The following is a 5,858-nucleotide window of genomic DNA, read 5'->3' as shown; positions in this document are numbered from 1 at the left end:
GAAGGAGAGTGCAGTTGCTGTCGGGGTCGGATCCGGGAGGGCCGGGTGCGGTTGTGGCGTAGAGCAAGGCTGATCTCGGGCCGCCCGCGGGGCGGGCGACGATATCGTCCTAGTGGGCAGGCTGGCTGGCGTGTCGGGTTTCGGGGAGTATGGCGGGGAACCGGAGTAGAGGTGAGAGGTCGGCGTATCTGTCGCGAGGGTCCTCGTCACCCAACCACATATACGTCTCATACCTAACTCTTGCTCAGCTTTTTCGACCCCGTCTAAAAAAACAAGCCTGGTAGTTCGCGGAGGTGCGGTGGGGAATATATGTGGAAGGGAGAAGTAATGTTTAAGGAAAAATAATTCAGGAGGTGAATTTAACATAAGTGGTCCCTTAAGGGATGTGACTCCGGGGCCTGTGCATAACCAGGCCCTCTGAATCGGTGACTCCTGCTTGAGGCAGCAGCACCTGTTGCATTAATTTGAAAACATACACACAGGCGGGTGATTTTCAAGCTTCCTGAATCTGCCAGCCAAGTCATTGGGAGTCGGAGGAGGGACAGCCATCTGGGTCATCCCCCACGGTTCAGTTTTTCATGGAAGCATAGTGAGAGGAGACAGGCTGAAAGTCAGGAATTAGAAATGTGTCATTTATTTACACTTTATTATTTTTTATTAAAAATTTTTTAATGTTCTTGAGAGAGTGAGTGTGAGTGGGGGAGGGGCAGAGACACAAAGACACAGAATCCTAAACAGGCTCCCAACTCCCAGCTGTCAACACAGAGGCTGACACCGGGTTTGAACTCACCAGCCGGGTTTGAACTCACTAGCCGGTGAGATCGTAACCTGAGCCCAAGTCGGCGGCTCAACCTACTGAGGCACGCAGGCGCCCCTGTAGGCAGTTTCTGTTTCACTCACTCCTCTTGACCATTTAACTCCTGCTTCCATCAGTGACCACAGCAGGCTACACATCTCACTTCTAGAACTCGAGACTTTTCAGTGGAATAGTAACTGCACAGAAACGGACCCACTATTGAATTCATTATTATTGCTCCATGAGTAGGTGTTTAAAATGCCTTATACTTTACAGAAATCCTTGGTAGGTAGTTATAGATGGTTATTTGGGGGAGATTGGCTTGAGGTTCTTTGAAGGGCTGGGAACTTATATTTTTTATTTAAAATAATGAAGCCTAGGCTCTGAAAATTCTATAAACTGTTTAGGAAAGGATGAGATTTCAAGAACAACAGGCACCTCCATATATGTAGTATTTTCCCCTACATCTGATATGGAAATTTGGGTAAAATTTTGGGGGGTGGGATGAGGAAGCCTCTCCCATAAAATGACTTTTTTAAGACACTTGACATTTGAGAAGGTATCACCTGTGGTCTTCTTCTCAGGTATCACCTGAGTTTGTCATTACCTTTACAGCATACGATTTCCTCCATGAAAGTCCTAGATTCTAAGACCATCAGAGAGTCATGGTGTGACGTGCTATCAGGGCCAAGGGGTAACTTCCACTCATCAGCCTCCAAACATACAAACCAGATTGATGTTTGAGAACATTTAAAATATGTATGTTGTACACTTTGGGCTCTCTCGAGAATCATCAAAACTATAATAAATATTAAATGTGTTAAAGATCTCTTGCAGGGATAGGAAGGAAACATGCTAAACCACATACATCTTCCTCAGATTCCCATAAACCCCTCCCACTCCTCCCAAGTTAGAAGTCACTGTTATCTCTCAAGTGTTTGGGGACAGAAGAGAGGCTGAGAATCACACTATTTTTTATCTCCCTCTCCCCACTCGACACACAATTTGAAAGTGCTTTGCGTTTTTTTTCTTTTGAGGGAGAGAGCGAGTGAGCACGAGAGCAAGAGGGTCAGCAGGAGGGGCAGAAGGAGGGAGAGAGAGAGAGAATCCTAAGCAGGTTCCATGCGAGTGTGGAGCCCAACCGTGAGTGAGATCGTGACCTGAGCTGAAACCAAAGTCAGACGCTTAACCGACCGAGCCACTCGGGCGCCCCATGAAAGTGCTTTGCTTTCTGATGAAGAAATTTTCTTTTAATTTGGACGACAATTCGATGCCTCTTATCTCTTTTCAGGGATGTGAGCGTTTGAAAGCAGAATGCCTTTGCTTCCATGATCTGATCAGAGATTATGAAGATACAGTTCCTCCCTTTGGTTTGCATACAGTTAAGTGGAGCAGATACAGGTCAATGGTCAGTGTGCCACTTAAGTATTCAAGAAGAGGTGAGTGTGTGCAACTTAACTCGGCTGGGGAGGAAGGGGAATTAAGTGCTTCCGGGAAGTGACTTTTGAGCTATACAGGCATTAGGAGGACAAGAAAGGGTAGGTCCATTCCAGGTACCTAGGGGTCTGTGACCTGTGGCTTGTTTACAAATTGTGAATTACACAGAAGACAGGGTCAAGTGTCTTCTGCCTTTCTTCAGAGGTCTGTCCTTCTGAGGATAGTGCTCCTCTTGTTTTCCTTCTCTCTCCCTGTCCTTCTTCCCCTTAATTAGATGGATGTCAAGGATAGAAAAGAAGTCAGAGGGGAGGCATCTTTCTGAGTGGCAGAGCAATAGGACAGGTTTACCAAGAAATAATGATTGTACTCAGGAAATCCATCTCTAAAAACTGCGTTCCTGCTTTGTTAAAATGCACAGCTGGGAAACCTCAATTTTGTTGATTGATTGCTTTCCCAGTGAATGGATTATATTCTTGTCTCTAATCCAGTCTTTTCGAATTTAGGGGCCTCTCTCAAGCCCACCTCTGGGCCTAGGAATGAGCATGGGGGAGGCAGCAAAATCAGAACCCAAGTTCATACTACAAAAGCATTTTTGTTGGCTATAACTGAGTGACTGCATGTTGTTTGACCTGCAAGCTGGGTAGCTGAATTGTAATTCAAATCAATGATAGTTTAATTCCACTAGGATCCGATGAAGGTGGAACTAGGCAGAAAAACCTGATTCTGTCAAAGTCTGGGGAGAATGACGAAAAAGCAATCAATTGGTGAATCGGGCTTAATTTTTTTCTGGGACTGGGACTAGCAGAAGACAAGCAGTGAAGTGGAAGACGCGACAGGCGTGCCAAGAACTAGCGCCTGTGCACTAGCAGCTCTAAAGTAATTACTAAGTCGGGGCATCCATCGTGCCCAGCTCATCATCACGCTCCTTCTAGGAGACTTGCTGACAGAGAAGGTGCTGACTGGCCGGAATCTTCTTCGCAAATCCTGAACTTTCATCTTGCATTTAGATTCCTTAACCATGGATTGCAGTGAAGCACGTGTACGTTATCGTTCCAGTCTCTGAACACTCGAAAAGTAGTTGGTTATCTAAAAGTAATCAACTAGCATTCCTTTCGTGTCTTGACGTGCTGGAGGACAGTGTTTCAAAGGCTGGACTTGGTCTTCTGGAGACTAAGAAAATAGAGTCCTTGAAGTCAAGCCGACTCTGCTGTTAGCCTCCTAAATGAAAAGGTAGATAGAACAGGTCTTGTTTACAAAACAAATTCAAGACCTACTTATCTACCAACAGCATTTATACATATAGTGTGGTCTTGCTGTGGAAAATAGGAACAGTAAACTGAGAGATTAGAAAGGGTGGGAAAAGGCAGTGAACCCACAAGACTCTTCCTGTACTAACTGATAGGAAGGTGGTTGGAAATTGGAGAAGTTGTTCAGGAAAGCGGAGGACGGGACCTTTCCCGTAGTGCAGCCTTCGGAGGGTCCAGCAGGTTCTCTGGTAGCTAAGCCTCCTTGGACAGAGACGAGCGGATCTCATTTACAGAATGCCATGTCATGGTGAATTGTGCTGCGGGCAGCTGCCAGTGTGAGCCGTGTAAGGTTATGATTCTGACAAATATTGAGAGGATGAGAAGCATTAAGGAAAAGGCCTCATTGCCCATGCAATCACTCTGCTTTATACTGGTCACCACGCTTGTGCTTCAGAAAGATTTTATCGGGTGTGTACAAGCAATGATTGCTTATCATTGTCTGAATCAGCAGGAAGTCCATTAAACGCACTTTTCCAAATAAAAGGCAATTTCATTTTACCGGAAACCAGTGTCTCTGACCAACTTTCCAGTCCCATCTAAGGGTGCCTTAAATTCTGATTATTCTGAATTACTAAGCCCATGTTAGTTTACACTAAGATTCTGTGGTTATTTTACATAGTCTCCCCTTTGTTGAGGGAAGCCAAAACTTATGTTAATAACCTACTCAAGAGTTAGAAAGTGATATAGGTAAAGCTAGGAAAAGAACAGATTGGTATCTTTTGTTTTATCTGCAGTGTCAGGGATTGTGGCTACGATATTCTGACTTTTTAAAAATCCGTTTTGTTTTTTGTTTTGTTTTTTAACAGATATATCAGCAGGTTGCAGCTGAACATGGCCTTGAGGTAAATCCTGCCCCCGTTGAAATTTGGTTTCAGCAGATTATTCATGGTAATTTAGGAACTGGAATATTTTACAGAAAAAAAAATATTTCATTTGGTTCTGTTCTAGACTTACTTTTCTTCTCCTAGAAGAACCATGTTTAAACAAAACTTCACTATGCTGAAGAACTGTGATGCTTTAAGTTGGTTATCTGCCTCATTTTAAAGTAAGTGAATTTTATATGTCAACACAAATTCTAGATGTTTTTTTTCTTGATCAATAAAACTTTTACTCAAACCTTACAGGTGTCGAGTTTTTTTAATCGTTTTATCCACGTTCAGGTTACATGTGAAACATTCCATAAAGCCTTTAGAGTGCTGAATTCAAATTTGCCGTATCCGTGACAGCCTACCTCCTGCTTGGTAGTTTCTGTTGCAGTGGCTAAGCTTGGTTTTGAATATGCACACATGTATATTCTGTTTGTAACTTGAACCATCTCTGTTTACACTGGCCGTCCCTTCCTTATCTCAGGGTAGTAAGACTGTCAAGTTGTTAATTCAGGAATCTGAGCTGCCATGTGTATGAACAGGCAGGGTTTTGAGACAGGCGACTTGAGAGGCGTTCATCGCATCAGACTTTGTGCTGGAAAACACTAAAGTTTTAGATCACAGGATTTGCAGTTCCCACGAAACCATGAGTGATGAGATATGGGGCGTATCTGTGCAGAGGGGCATCTGCCGGGCGGAACAAAACGGTCTGAGAACCGCTTCACAGGCAGGGTCCCCTACTCTGCACCCACACGTCCAAGCTCGAAGACGCAGTGTGCAGAGCTTTAGGTGGCAGCTGGAGAGCCGAGCGGAGAACCAGGAAGGCAGCCCGCGGGGCCGGTGCTGTGGGCACAGGAGGGCATGACAGCAGAGAGGCAGGAGGCCCCAGAGCTGCTGGCCCAGGGGCCGCTTTGCACACTGGTGCTCAGCTTTAGCCTTTGGCGGGCGAGGTTCTCTCTCCCGAAGCTGCCACGCATTTGCCATACGTTCTATATCGTGCGCTCCCGTGTTCGTCATTAAATCTCCCAGTCTGTTGAGTCTAGTCTAGTCTCGTCTATTGAGGCTAGTGCTATTTTTTCTTTGTTTAAAGGGACACGGGAACTCTGGAAGGTCATGTGACTCCTTGCAGAGTAGCCACAGAGGAGCAATCAAACCTCGGTCTTTTGATTTCCAGTCTGGTTCTCTCCACGTGACAGGACAGTTCCTAGAATCAGTTGTGACTAATGTTCTCTGTTTTTTCCCGCTTTAGCCCCCGCTCCCTCTCCCGATGCGCTGAAAGTGCCACGTTTATGTGTAGGCCGCTGCGGGACGTGAAGTGCGTAGTAGAGCGTTCCATTTTGCCCAGTCTTGCCATCAAGCCGCAGGTGCCCTTCTGTTCCTTCAGACTGCCTCCCCTCCAGGTTTTGTCCATCTCCCTGCCGTACGTCCTTTGCTGTAGTTTGGAAAGAGCCC

The 5,858-nt window shown here is 45.6% G+C and overlaps 1 long non-coding RNA gene and 1 other non-coding gene across 3 annotated transcripts; both read left to right on the top strand.

Moving 5' to 3' along the window:
- The first annotated feature begins 4 nt into the window (after positions 1-4).
- On the top strand, positions 5-4,879 carry LOC122221558. 2 transcript variants are annotated; one of them, XR_006203292.1, is made up of 4 exons: positions 5-171; positions 2,088-2,235; positions 4,347-4,382; positions 4,489-4,879. It is a non-coding gene; the product is annotated as an uncharacterized LOC122221558 (long non-coding RNA). The 2 variants fall into 2 exon arrangements; XR_006203291.1 differs by having other exon boundaries at positions 4,347-4,879.
- LOC122223462 lies at positions 3,397-3,523 on the top strand. The gene has a single exon (XR_006204332.1).
- Positions 4,880-5,858: the final 979 nt, after the last annotated feature.

The sequence above is a fragment of the Panthera leo genome, chromosome B3 (assembly GCF_018350215.1).
Source record: "Panthera leo isolate Ple1 chromosome B3, P.leo_Ple1_pat1.1, whole genome shotgun sequence".
Classification (NCBI taxonomy): Eukaryota; Metazoa; Chordata; class Mammalia; order Carnivora; family Felidae; genus Panthera; species Panthera leo.
This window is presented reverse-complemented; position numbering and strand designations above follow the sequence as displayed.